The 13772-nt window shown below is 39.5% G+C and overlaps 1 protein-coding gene and 1 long non-coding RNA gene across 12 annotated transcripts in view; one reads left to right on the top strand and one right to left on the bottom strand.

The window, feature by feature from the left end:
* The window catches only part of LOC125960540 (uncharacterized), a 293564-nt gene that overhangs the window by 27377 nt on the left and 252415 nt on the right, over window positions 1–13772 (top strand). The gene's annotated exons all lie outside the window — the stretch shown is intronic.
* CRADD (CASP2 and RIPK1 domain containing adaptor with death domain) overlaps window positions 1–13772 on the bottom strand; it is a 246893-nt gene that overhangs the window by 28555 nt on the left and 204566 nt on the right. For 9 of the 11 annotated variants that reach the window (XR_007470301.1, XR_007470302.1, XR_007470306.1 and 6 more), the window contains one exon: window positions 13445–13624. The exons of the other annotated variants lie outside the window; for them this stretch is intronic. The gene's annotated coding sequence lies outside the window, so the exon portion shown is untranslated. The remainder of the gene's footprint in view (window positions 1–13444; window positions 13625–13772) is intronic. 11 annotated transcript variants of the gene reach the window in all.

The following is a 13772-nucleotide window of genomic DNA, read 5'->3' as shown; positions in this document are numbered from 1 at the left end:
AAGAACCAGCCATGGGGGCCTCCTAGAATATGGATGGGGCCAGACAGAACAGTAGGGCATGGCCCAGACATTACTGAATTGTTATGTAAGGAAAGGCAACCTGGAACAGGTGTGAAATCCTCTGAGGTGCTCCAAGGGGTAACTTTCCCTACTTGCTTATTTGAGGAATGCCTCCACCCTGCTGGCCCATCCCCCTGCCCATAAACCTTGGGGCACAACACATCTGTCAGTCAGTCATCACATTCCAGGGGCATGCCTGGTAAGGGGTGTTGGAAGAGGACCGTAACAATTGCTCAGGAAATGATATAGCTACAAATACTGATAAATGTACATATGGAAATGAACAACCCACAGGGGGAGACAAGATGGTGGAGTAGAAGGATGTGACCTCACCTCTTCTTATTGAAACATCAAAATCACAACTAACTGAACAACCATCAACAAAAAGATGCTGGAATCTACCACAAAGATACCCTATATCCAAAGACAAAGAAGAAGTTACGGCAAGACAATAGGAGGGGCGCAATAGTGATAAAATCAAATACCATGCACGCTGGGTGGGCGACCCACAAACTGGAAAATAATTATACCACAGAAGTTCTCCCACAGAAGTGAAAGTCTGAGCCCTGCATCAGGCTCTCCAGCCTGGGGGTCTGGCAATGGGAGGAGAAGCCCCCAGAGAATCTGAAAATGAGCAATCCAGAACCATCAGACCTTTGAACCAAACTCAAAAGACTAAAAGCTGAACCAGTAAAGAACTTGTTGCAACAAAAATATAATTGAGGTTTTGTTCCTCTCCTGATAACAGGGAAAATAAAGGGAACAGTCAACAGGCTAGAGAAGAAACATAAACTGGCCTGAAAGAGTTAATCAATCTTAGATGTATTTTAACTGTTACTAATCTGTAGTGTCTGTAATTAGATTTGTCCTTCACAAAGTTAACCTGTCACCCCCCTAACTTGATGTAAATTACGTTCTGCACCTATTACCCCCTAATTCTGTGTAATTTACATCCTGCACTCTCCCTACACTTTCTTGTAGCAAATCACCCCTTGTAGCTGTTTGCATTTCAGAAAGAAGGTCATAGGCCGATAACCCACAGACAAAAGGACTCAATTATGGGGCTGCCAGGCCCAATTACCAGGCTGCCTGATGCCAGCAGTGACTTTAAAAATACTGCAAGAAGAACGCAAGACCTTCACCACTTTGATCCTTATCACTTACCCTGGACTGCAAGTTCCACCTGTAAGACCCCTGTCATTCCTCAGGAGACAGGGGCACAGTTCTTGAGGCACTAGCGTGCTGTGTCTTCCCTTTGCCTGGCAGAGGAATAAAAAAGCCTCTCTATTTCTTTTCCTCCAGATCTCTGTCTCCATATTTCTATTCAGCATTGGTGAACAGGGAGCCAAGGTTTTTGGCAACAAACTGACATCTGAGGAATGAGCAAATGTAAGAAGCCTTGAAAATATTTTATTTAGTACCTGAGATACAATGGATATCACATCCATTAAACAAGAGTCAGCTGCCATAGAAAAAGCAGCAATCAGAGAAAAAGAAAGACAACTTAAAAATTAAAAATAATGATGAACAAATTCTAAAACTCAGTGTTGGAGATGAATTACAGAATAGATACAACTGAAAAGAGAAGTAGTGATTTGCAAGACCAAATCAAAGTATTTTTCCCTAAACATATAGCAAAAAAATCAAAGAAAAAAATTTTGAGAGAAAAGAAATATAGAAGATTCAGATGAAAAAAAACCTGTTCAGTAGGAATTCTAGGACATAATGGGGGAAGTGAGACCTGGCCCTCCCACCATGACTCCCTGGAATAGAGCTCCTGTGACTTACTGTTTTGCTGAGAAGAGGGTCTGGGGAGTCCTGCCTCAACAACTCCCTATTTGTTATTTCTGATGAACAATCTTCAGTCATTCTATCTTTATTCTTATGTATATGTTGTGTCTTTTATTTGGCTGTTTTTGAGATATTTTTCTTTATCCTTCCTTTTCAGCCATTTAACACAATGATGTGCCTTGATATGAATTTCTTTTACGTATTTTCCTCTGGGGTTTACTGGGTTTCTTAGACTTATGGACTGATATTATTAAGCAAATTTGGAAAACTTCAGCCAAAAGTTCCTTAAATACTTTTTGCCCCATTAGTTCTCTCCTCTCCTTCTGAATAACATGTATGTTAGATTGCTTATTTTCCGATAGTTAAGTGAAGCTCTGTTCATTTCTTTTCAAGTTTTTTTTTTTTTTCTCTTTTCAATTTGGTGATATTTGTTGACTTTTCTTCAGGTTCCCTGATCTTTCCTTCTGCCATCTCCAAACTGATGTTAATCACACCCAATGTTTTTTCAGGTATTCTATTCTTTATTTGAGATATTGTATTTTTCAGTTCTGCGATTTCCATATATTTCTTTTTGTTTTTCAGCATTTTCATAACTTTCCCCAAATCCCCATGTCTTCACATATTATATCCACTTTTGTATAAATTAACATATTTATAATAGTAATTTTAAAGTCTTTTTTTTTTTTTGCGGTACACGGGCCTCTCACTGCTGTGGCCTCTCCCGTTGCGGAGCACAGGCTCCCGACGCGCAGGCTCAGCGGCCATGGCTCACGGGCCCAGACGCTCCATGGCATGTGGGATCTTCCCGGACCGGGGCACGAACCTGTGTCCGCTGCATCGGCAGGCGGACTCTCAACCACTGTGCCACCAGGGAAGCCCTGAAGTCTTTACATGCTAATTTCACCATCTGCTTTGTCCGTGGGTCTCCTTTTATTTGGTTTTTGGATTTTGGTGTCTTTATTATGGGTCACATTTTTCTGCTTCCTTGTGTGTCTGGTAATTGTTACTGTACACTGGACACTGTAAATGACATACTGCGGACAATCTAAATTCTGTTATCTTCCTCTGATGAGTACTGGGGTTTTGCTCCAGAAGGCAGCTAAATTGCTTGTGGATAACATTACTCTTCTGCAGGCTTGTTTATCCATTTGTTAGGCTAGTTATATTTTAATTTTATTCTTAGTCTTAGGCTCATAGTCCTTAGCTCACAGTCCTGAGATATGGTCCTTATATCTAAGGCATGATGCTTCCAGCATATCATAGAAATGCAAGACATATTTACCAAGCCCCTCTAATTTGGTAGATTTTAACTTCAAACTCTGTCTCCCCAGTACCAGGCAACTGCTGAAGTCTCTGCTCAGTTCTTTCAGCCATCCAGCTGTTGTTTTCTGCTCTGCTCCTTGGAGACTTGCCCTGTGCCTTTGCAGTTGAAGAGTCAGCCAAGCTTTTGAGAAGGTTTTGTACATAGATCTGAGGGCTCCTCCCAACCATCACTCCTACCCTTCTGGGATTTCCCTGCTCCCTTCAACTTCCAGTTGCTCTGGCAGCCTTGTAGTCTGGCCTCTAACTATTTAGTCCAATAAGTCTGTGCTCTGCAGACTAGTGAATGTCTGCAGGGGAAAAGCCAGTTAAATGTGAGTTATCTCTCCTCCTGTTTGTGCCTGATTTTGGTCCTTCTCCAGTGGCTTGAAGTAGATATATAAGCAGAGCTTATAATTATTATCAGTAGGATGTTTAGTCTGATACAAACTACTTGCCATTACTTGAAGCTGGAAGGCTTTATATATTTTTAAACATAAATAAGTTCATGTTACATATTTTATTTTATAACATTTAAAAAACTGAACAGCATATTTTAGATATTGTTCTGTGTCAGTATATATTAATTGACCTGATTTCCTTTGTCTGACATATGGGTGCCCCAAGTATTCGACGATAAGGCTGTATAACAGAGATAAACTGTTAAGTGGAGTTGTGGGTTACGAATTAGACCTCTTTCAATGTTCATTGAAATATACTAAATTACCTTCTTTTGAATGCAGCACCTTATGAAGACTAGTTATATCTGGGTATGCAGCATCATGAATTTAAACAATCTTCTATTAATGTTTTTTTGGTTGTTTCAATTTTTCTTATTCCAGGCAATGATATAATGAACATCCATCCTTGTATGTTAATTTTTCTATAGAATCACTATCCTAGGGATGGAATCACTGAGTAACAGTAAATCCACATTTTAAATTTTAATATATTCAATATAATTACCAAGTACTCTCCATAAAGGCTATACACATATATACACTCCAAGAGTATATGAGAATGCCTACTTCTTCATAACTTTAACAACACTGGATAGTATTCTTTTAAATCCTTCCCATACACAGAAACCACCCTAATGGCATTTCATAAGAGGGGGATTGTCCAGCCCTCTTTTGCTGTCCTCAGTCTTGATTCTGAGCTATTGTCCCTTTCAATTTTCCAACACTGTGTCTCTGCCTTGCCCTTTGAACTAGACCATTGATGTCTGTCTCTGGGCCCCCCATCAAAAACCATTTGGATTCTCCTTCCAGGCATGCTTCCTGACTTTACTGGTAAAACATAATCTCCAGCTCAACCTGGCCCAGGGCTTTATTCTTTAGTGCTGCTCCACCATGAGTATTCAGTTTACCTCATTCCCTTCACATCCCCTCACTTACCTTCACAATTTACCTCACTCCCTCAATCTAAAATAGACATTTTTGTCTTTGTGAATTAAGGTCAGTGCAATCTCAACAACATATGTGCAATAATTGGTTCAAAAGTACTGTCTCAGTAAGAAATGCTCTAAAATGTCTCCAAAATTACTGCTGTAGCTTCCTTACCTTCCTTCCTTTTAAAAAGTAACCACTAAGAGAACAAATAACATCTTGGAACATTTTCTCAGTAAAATATATGTGAAGGAAGAGTATAAAGCACTTCAAATATAAGAAACCAAACATACATATTTTCCTGTACTTTCTCTGGATCCCCACTAACTGACATGAAGGGATTTTTTTTGCAAAGACATAAATCTAAGAGGGAAAAGAGAACTGGAGACAAAATGATAGCCACAAAATGTTGCAAATTAGAAAACAGAAGAAGGAAAGACAAGTGACCTAGCAGACCCAAGAAAGCTATGTCCTAAGTGAGCAAGCTAAGTCACAGCCCATTTTCCAATACATATAGAACCCCAAAGGCTCAAGAGTTAGAAGCATCAGGGGTTTATGATTCAGGGAAAAAGGAAAGGACAGAAGTCTAAGGGGCAGCTAGACCTCCCTCCCAAATCCTCTTTCTTACTTTGTGCAACCAGGTGACAAATTCTTCTACCTCAGCAGAAAATGGGGATTCTGGACAAAGTAAAAACAGAAGGTCTCTGAGAGGAGGACACATGGTATAGCTGAGGGCAGTAACCATTTTGAAAGCAGAAGAATTAAATACTAAATATTGAAACCCTCCCCCTAAAGCTCCTGGCCCTCTTCCATAACATGGTTTTCAGAATACAATGCAGGATTATTAGAAGATTCTTCTCAAGAGGGAAGACAGTAGAAGCAAGAAAAGCTACAATCCTGCAGCTTGTGGAATGAAAACCACATGCACAGAAAGACAGACAAAATGAAAAGGCAGAGGACTATGTACCAGATGAAGGAACAAGATAAAATCCCAGAAAAACAACTAAATGAAGTGGAGATAGGCAACATTCCAGAAAAAGAATTCAGAATAATGATAGTGAAGATGATCCAGGACCTCGGAAAAAGAATGGAGGGAAAGATCAAGAAGATGCAAGAAATGTTTAACAAAGACCTAGAAGAATTAAAGAACAAACAAACATAGATGAACAATACAATAACTGAAATGAAAACTACACTAGAAGGAATCCATAGCAGAATAACTGAGGCAGAAGAACGGATAAGTGACCTGGAAGACAGAATGGTGGAATTCACTGCTGCAGAACAGAATAAAGAAAAAAGAATGAAAAGAAATGAAGACAGCCTAAGAGACCTCTGGGAAAACATTAAACGCAACAACATTCACATTATAGGGGTCACAGAAGGAGAAGAGAGGGAGAAAGGATCTGAGAAAATATTGGAAGAGATTATAGTCGAAAACTTCCCTAACACAGGAAGTCTAGGAAGCTAGGAAGCTCAGAGAGTCCCATACAGGATAAAACCAAGAAGAAACACGTTGAGACACACAGTAATCAAACTGATAAAAACTAAAGACAAAGACAAATTATTAAAAACAACAAGGTAAAAATGACAAATAACATACAAGGGAACTCCCATAGGGTTAACAGCTAATTTCTCAGCAGAAACTCTACAAGCCAGAAAGAAGCGGCATGATATATTTAAAGTGATGAAAGGGAAGAACCTACAACCAAGATTACTCTACCCAGCAAGGATCTCATTCAGATTTGATGGAGAAATCAAAAGCTTTACAGACAAGCAAAAGCTAAAAGAATTCAGCACCACCAAACCAGCTCTACAACAAATGCTAAAGGAACTTCTTTAAGTGGAAAACGCAAGAGAAGAAAATGACCTACAAAAACAAACCTAAAACAATTAACAAAATGGTCATAGGAACATACATATCAATAATTACCTTAAATGTGAATGGATTAAATGCTCCAACCAAAAGACACAGGCTTGCGAAATGGATACAAAAACAAGACCCATATATATGCTGTCTACAAGAGACCCACTTCAGACCTAGGGACACATACAGACTGAAAGTGAGGGGATGGAAGAAGATATTCCATGCAAATGGAAATCAAAAGAAATCTGGAGTAGCAATACTCATATCAGATAAAATACACTTTAAAATAAAGAACGTTACAAGAGACAAGGAAGGACACTACATAATGATCAAGGGATCAATCCAAGAAGAAGATATAACAATTGTAAATATATATGCACACAACATAGGAGGACCTCAATACATAAGGCAACTGCTAACAGCTATAAAAGAGGAAATGGACAGTAACACAATAATAGTGAGGTACTTTAACACCTCACTTACACCAATGGACAGATCATTGAGACAGAAAATTAATAAGGAAACACAAGCTTTAAATGACACAATAGACCAGATAGATTTAACTGATATTTATAGGACATTCCATACACTTTATTCCCAAGTGCACACGGAACATTCTCCAGGATACATCACATCTTGGGTCACAAATCAAGCCTCAATGAATTTAAGAAAATTGAAATCATATCAAGCATCTTTTCCAACCACAACACTATGAGATTAGAAATCAATTACAGGGAAAAAAATGTAAAAAACACAAACACATGGAGGATAAACAATACGTTACTAAATACCCAAGAGATTACTGAAGAAATCAAAGAGGAAATCAAACAATACTTAGAGACAAATGACAATGAAAACAAGATGATCCAAAACCAATGGGATGCAGCAAAAGCAGTTCTAAGAGGGAAGATTATACCAATACAATCCTACCTCAAGAACAAGAAAAACCTCAAATAAACAATCTAACTTTATACCTAAAGGAACTAGAGGAGGAAGAACAAACCAAACCCAAAGTTAGTAGAAGGAAAGAAATCATAAAGATCAGAGCAGAAATAAATGAAATAGAAACAAAGAAAACAGTAGCAAAGATCAATAAAACTGAAAGCTGGTTCTTTGAGAAGATAAACAAAATTGATAAACATTTAGCCAGACTCATCAAGAAAAAGAGGGAGAGGATTCAAATCAATAAAATTAGAAATGAAAAAGGAGAAGTTACAACAGACACCACAGAAATACACCATAAGAGACTACTACAGGCAAATCTATGCCAATAAAATGGACAACCTGGAAGAAATGGACAAATTCTTAGAAAGGTATAAACTTCCAAGACTGAACCAGGAAGAAACAGAAAATATGAAAAGACTTATCACAAGTAATGAAATTGAAACTGTGAGGAAAATCTTTCAACAAACAAAAGTCCAGGACCAGATGGCTTCACAGGTGAATTCTACCAAACATTTAGAGAAGACCTAACACCGATCTTTCTCAAACTCTTCCAAAAAATTGTAGAGGAAGGAACACTCCCAAACTCGTTCTATGAGGCCACCATCACCCTGATACAAGAACCAGACAAAGATACTACAAAAAAAGAAAACTATAGAACAATATCACTGATGAATATAGATGCAAAAATCCTCAACAAAATATTAGCAAACAGAATCCAACAGCACATTAAAAGGATCATACAAGTGGGATTTATCCCAGGGATGCAAGGATTCTTCAATATATGCAAATCAATCAATGTGATACACCATATTAACAAACTGAAGAATAAAAACCATATGATCAACTCAATAGATGCAGAAAAAGCTTTCAACAAAATTCAACACCCATTTATGATAAAAACTCTCTAGAAAGTGGGTATAGAGGGAACCTACCTCAACATAATAAAGGCCATATACTACAAACCAACAACAAACATCATTCTCAATGGTGAAAAACTGAAAGCATTTCCTCTAAGATCAGGGACAAGACAAGGATGTCCACTGTCAGCACTATTATTCAACATAGTTTTGGAAGTCCTAGCCACGGCAATCAGAGAAGAAAAAGAAATAAAAGGAATACAAATTGGAAAAAAAAGGTAAAACTGTCACTGTTTGCAGATGACATGATATCATACATAGGAAATCCTAAAGATGCCACCAGAAAACTACTAGAGTTAATCAATGAATTTGGTAAAGTTGCAGGATACAAAATTAATGCACAGAAATCTCTTACATTCCTACACACTAACAATGAAAGATCAGAAAGAGAAATTAAGGAAACACTCCCATTCACCATTGCAACAAAAAGAATAAAATACCAAGGAATAAACCTACCTAAGGAGGTAAAAGACCTGTACTCAGAAAACTATAAGACACTGATGAAAGAAATCAAAGATGACACAAACAGATGGAGAGATATACCATGTTCTTGGATTGGAAGAATCAATATTGTGAAAATGACTATACTACCCAAGCAATCTACAGATTCAATGCAATCCCTATCAAATTACCACTGGCATTTTTTACAGAACTAGAACAAAAAGTCTTAAAATTTGTATGGAGACACAAGAGACCCTGGATAGTCAAAGCAATCTTGAGGGAAAAAAACAGAGCTGGAGGAATCAGGCTCCCTGACTTCAGACTATACTACAAAGCTACAGTGATCAAGACAATATGGTACTGGCACAAAAACAGAAATACAGATCAATGGAACAGGATAGAAAGCCCAAAGATAAACCCACACACCAATGGTCAACTAATCTATGACAAAGGAGGCAAGTATATACAATGGAGAAAAGACAGTCACTACAATAAGTGGTGCTCGGAAAACTGGACAGCTACATGTAAAAGAATGAAATTAGAACACTCCCTAACACCATACACAAAAATAAACTCAAAATGGATTAAAGACCTAAATGTAAGACCAGACACTATAAAACTCTTAGAGGAAAACATAGGAAGAACACTCTTTGACATAAACCACAGCAAGATCTTTTTTGATCCACCTCCTAGAGAAATGCAAATAAAAACAAAAATAAACAAATGGGACCTAATGACACTTCAAAGCTTTTGCACAGCAAAGGAAACTATAAACAAGACAAAAAGACAACCCTCAGAATGGGAGAAACTATTTGCAAATGAAGCAACGGACAAATGATTAATCTCCAAAATATATAAACAGCTCATGCAACTCAATATTAAAAAAACAAACAACCCAACAAAAACTGGGTAGAAGACCTAAATAGACATTTCTCCAAAGACATACAGATGGCCAAGAGGCACATGAAAAGCTGCTCAACATCACTAATTATTAGAGAAATGCAAATCAAAACTACAATGAGGTATCACCTCACACCGGTTAGAATAGGCATCATCAGAAAATCTACAAACAACAAATGCTGGAGAGGGTGTGGAGAAAAGGGAACCCTCTTGCACTGTTGGTGGGAATGTAAATCGATACAGCCACTATGGAGGACAGTATGCAGGTTCCTTCAAAGAGTAAAAATAGAATTACCATATGACCCAGCTATCCCACTACTGGGCATATACCCAGAGAAAACCATAATTCAAAAAGACACATGCACCCCAGTGTTCACTGCAGCACTATTTAGAATAGCCAGGTCATGGAAGTAACTTAAATGCCCATCGACAGATGAATGGATAAAGAAGATGTGGTATATATATACAACGGAATATTACTTAGCCATAAAAAGGAACGAAATTGGGTCATTTGTAGAGACGTGGATGGACCTAGAGTCTGTTATACAGAGTGAAGTAAGTCAGAAAGAGAAAAACAAATATCGTATATTAACACATATGTGTGGAATATAGAAAAGTGGTACAGAACCGGTTTGCAAGGCAGAAATAGAGACACAGATGTAGAGAACAAATGTATGGACACCAAGGGGGGAAAGCAGGGGGTGGTGGTGGGATGAATTGGGAGATTGGGATTGACATATGTACACTAATATGTATAAAATAGTTAAGTAAGAAGAACCTGCTGTATAAAAAATAAAATAAAATTCAAATTGAAAAAACAAAAACAAAGAAGATTCTTCACTGAAAAGCATCTTAGAATCCTAAAGAAAAGACTTAAAGATACTGACATTTGGGTTATCAAATTAAACTGCCCAGCCTCATCACCCTGCTTGTGACCTGGTGGTCTTCAAGCCCCACCCACAATAGAGAGCTAGTATTAAGCTTTTTAGTGCCCCAACTTAAAATATAAATGACAGCCAAGGATCACCAGACATTAAGAAAGACTCAAACATAACAGAGATTACAAATGTAGAGATTAAAGTAATTTGAAGGTAAAAGAAGGTGAAAACTGTCAGAGAGGTAAGAGAATATTTGCAAACATGAAGCAAAAGGATGCTATTTTAAAGGGAGTATCCATAAAACAAAAACATCTTAGAAATGAAAAAATATGGCATAAATTTAAAAATCCAATAAAAAGGTTGGATGAAAAATTTGATAAAATTTCCAAAAAACAACAAAATGACAGAAAATAGGAGAGAAAAGTTAACATTTAAGGAGGAAGCCAGAAAGTCTGATATCTAAACCCAATATGAGTCTTAGAAAGAGGGAAAAAAAGAAAACGGAAGAAATGAAATCACGAAAGGAAGATGAGATGACTCCATAGTGACTCTACAGTGAGAAGGCAGTAGATGATGCCTAAGCCTGGAAAACAATCATTGGCTCAAATGTTTTCTGAATTAGTTAACAAATGGAACAACACTCCTAAACTAAGTCCTGTAGGCAAATGAAGTCATATTATATGACACCTCCTCTGAAATACTGCGGTCCTGGGATGCAGGGCTCAGGACAGTATATGCTGCCCAGCTAGGGTGAAGGGCCAGGGCACAAGAAATGGCACCTCAATGCCAGTGCCACAGAATCGGGACATTGAACTTATGGTAATGTTTCCAGGTTACAAGCCGTTGTGCAGCACGCCGACCTTCCTCTCCGCATTTCCACAGCCATCGACTAGCATTCGTAGAAGAGATCATTATTGATAGCCTTCACCCTCTCATCTTTGGCTGTAGTTCACAGAACCAAGGGGCTTTATGAGAGGTGCCATCTTGGAGAGAAGGACCCAAAGGCCCAAGAAATAGTGCAACTGAGTCACCCTAATGGAAGGTTAACAAAATGAAGGAAACCCAGGACCTCAAGCACTGAGGGAGAGAGTGGGGAACCAGATTGTCCTCACAGGAACATTTGAGGCTTCCCTTCAGTATGACCCCATAGCTCGCTGATCTCTTCCTTCTTATCACTTGTCACAGCTTGTAACTTTTCAAGCTGATTGTAAGGTCCATGAGGATAGTATCTATGCTTGTTTTGTTTTGATGTCACTCATCTGCACTCAGCACTAGGAGGTGCTACCAAAAAATTGTTAAATGAGTGAACGAAAGATGCAGGTAAGAGCAGAAAAGTTGGAGCTGGCAAGTGAGATACAGAGCCCAGAGAAATTTCCTGAACTGAAAAGAAGAGGAAACCATGGTGACTTGATACAGGACGCCAACAGCCTGGACAGGAGAGGGAAGAGGTTCTCACAGGTGCCAACTGTGTCTGGAGATTCCAGCAGTTAGACACACACACATGGTTTGTGCCTGAAACAGTCACTGTGAATCCTGAATACTGGCCCCATTCCTGCCAAGGCCAGCCCTGCCCTACAAGGGCGGCCACCATGGTTGGAGACCTGTTTAGTTCCTAGACATGGGGCTGGAAAGGGAACGCCTCAGGTTTTTACGTGGAAGCCCAAACTTCAGGTTGACCAAAACCACCTCACATCATCTTTGCTGGAATTAATAAACTCAGATGATAGGTCATGTCCCAATCGTGTGGATGATTTGACAAGATGAGCTGTTTGGTAGGCAGGACACAGTCACAGTCATCTGCAAAAGGCAGGAGGATTACTCCTCAGAGGGTAGAGTAGGCTAATGACGTTTCACTTTGAAAATAGGCTTGGAGTCCGTGGGGACAGAAGGAAGGCTTTGGGGTAGAGATAGAGAGCAACGAGGATTTTGAGTGACGTCAAGAAGAAGCTCAGATTTCATTTGGCTAAAAAGAGCCAGAATCCTCCCCAGAACACTCAGATACTAAGACAACTTCTTAGTACAGCCCCACAATTGTGGGAGAAAAACATTTCAACTGTTCATCTAAAATCGTTTTGCTAGGGATGGGATGTGGGATCTCCCTGCTCCGAGAAAGGGGACAGGCCTCTTCTCTCTGAGAATCTGGCTTTTCCTACACTTTCTCATGCAAAAGACCTATCAGGAGAAGGTCATGAATAGAGCACTTTTCCTTCAGCCAATGAGACAAACACCCTATTCAAAAGCTCTTGCCGTGCCCTGCCCACACACTGTCTCAGCCAGGATTATTTTGGCTTTTGACAAAATCCCACGGGGTAATAAGAGCAACCTCAACTCTGCTGTGCTATTTCACATGACTCCATGGCTGGCAGCAGGCGGGAGCTATTAAAGATCATCTATTTTATGAACATCACCTACTTGCTGTCTGCAATAATGAGGGGAGAGAGCTACCGACACCAAAAACCCAGCAGGTGGGCTGGAAACATTTCAGTATGAAGCTGACAGCCATGCTGGGGTCCTTGGCAGTACCTGGACTATATACTGGGGTTATAAAACCACTCACATGGGCCTGAGTTCAAATTTTGACACTGCTATGTATGACCTTGGCTGGGTTAGTTAACTTCCTTGAGCATCAGTTTTCTGACTTGTAAAATGAGGGAAATAAGGCTAAAATCCCGACTCCTAAGGTTGTCAGAGGACGGAATGACACAGTGCACTTGAAATCACCTTCCCTGAGCCTGGCTCCTAATAGATGCTCCACCAGAGCTGCCTTGCCTCCTTTGTCCTCCCTCCCCCACCTCTATGCTCACTGTCTGTGAATGCAGTGTTCCTGCACAATGAGTCAGCTGAGGCGACCAGGAATTGAGTTAATTGGACACGTTCTAGCATTGCCTCAAACAAACACCAGGACGAATCTCTGTGCGGCCTGTGACTGAGGAGGGGGTGGGGCTTATCGCCCTAGGTTACCTGTTCTGGAAGAGCTCTTCCTGTGCTGAGAACTGTAGCCGGACCCCCTGGCTAGGGCTAGGGAAGTTCTGTTTCAGCATCTGCTGCTGCCCCTGGGAACAGCTGAGGATCTGGACCTGGAGTGTAGGAACACTGTGGCCCAGTATCTGTTGATTCACTCTTTCAACAAATATTGAAAACCTGAATATAAGACAGACACCATCCATTCGTCATCAAATATTTCTATAACATTTATTCTATGCCTGACACTGACTGAAGCACTTTGCAAACATTATCTCATTGATTCCTCATAACAGTGCTGTAAGGTTGGTATTATTACAACCTGATT

This window comes from Orcinus orca, chromosome 11 (genome assembly GCF_937001465.1).
Source record: "Orcinus orca chromosome 11, mOrcOrc1.1, whole genome shotgun sequence".
Classification (NCBI taxonomy): domain Eukaryota; kingdom Metazoa; phylum Chordata; class Mammalia; order Artiodactyla; family Delphinidae; genus Orcinus; species Orcinus orca.
This window is presented reverse-complemented; position numbering and strand designations above follow the sequence as displayed.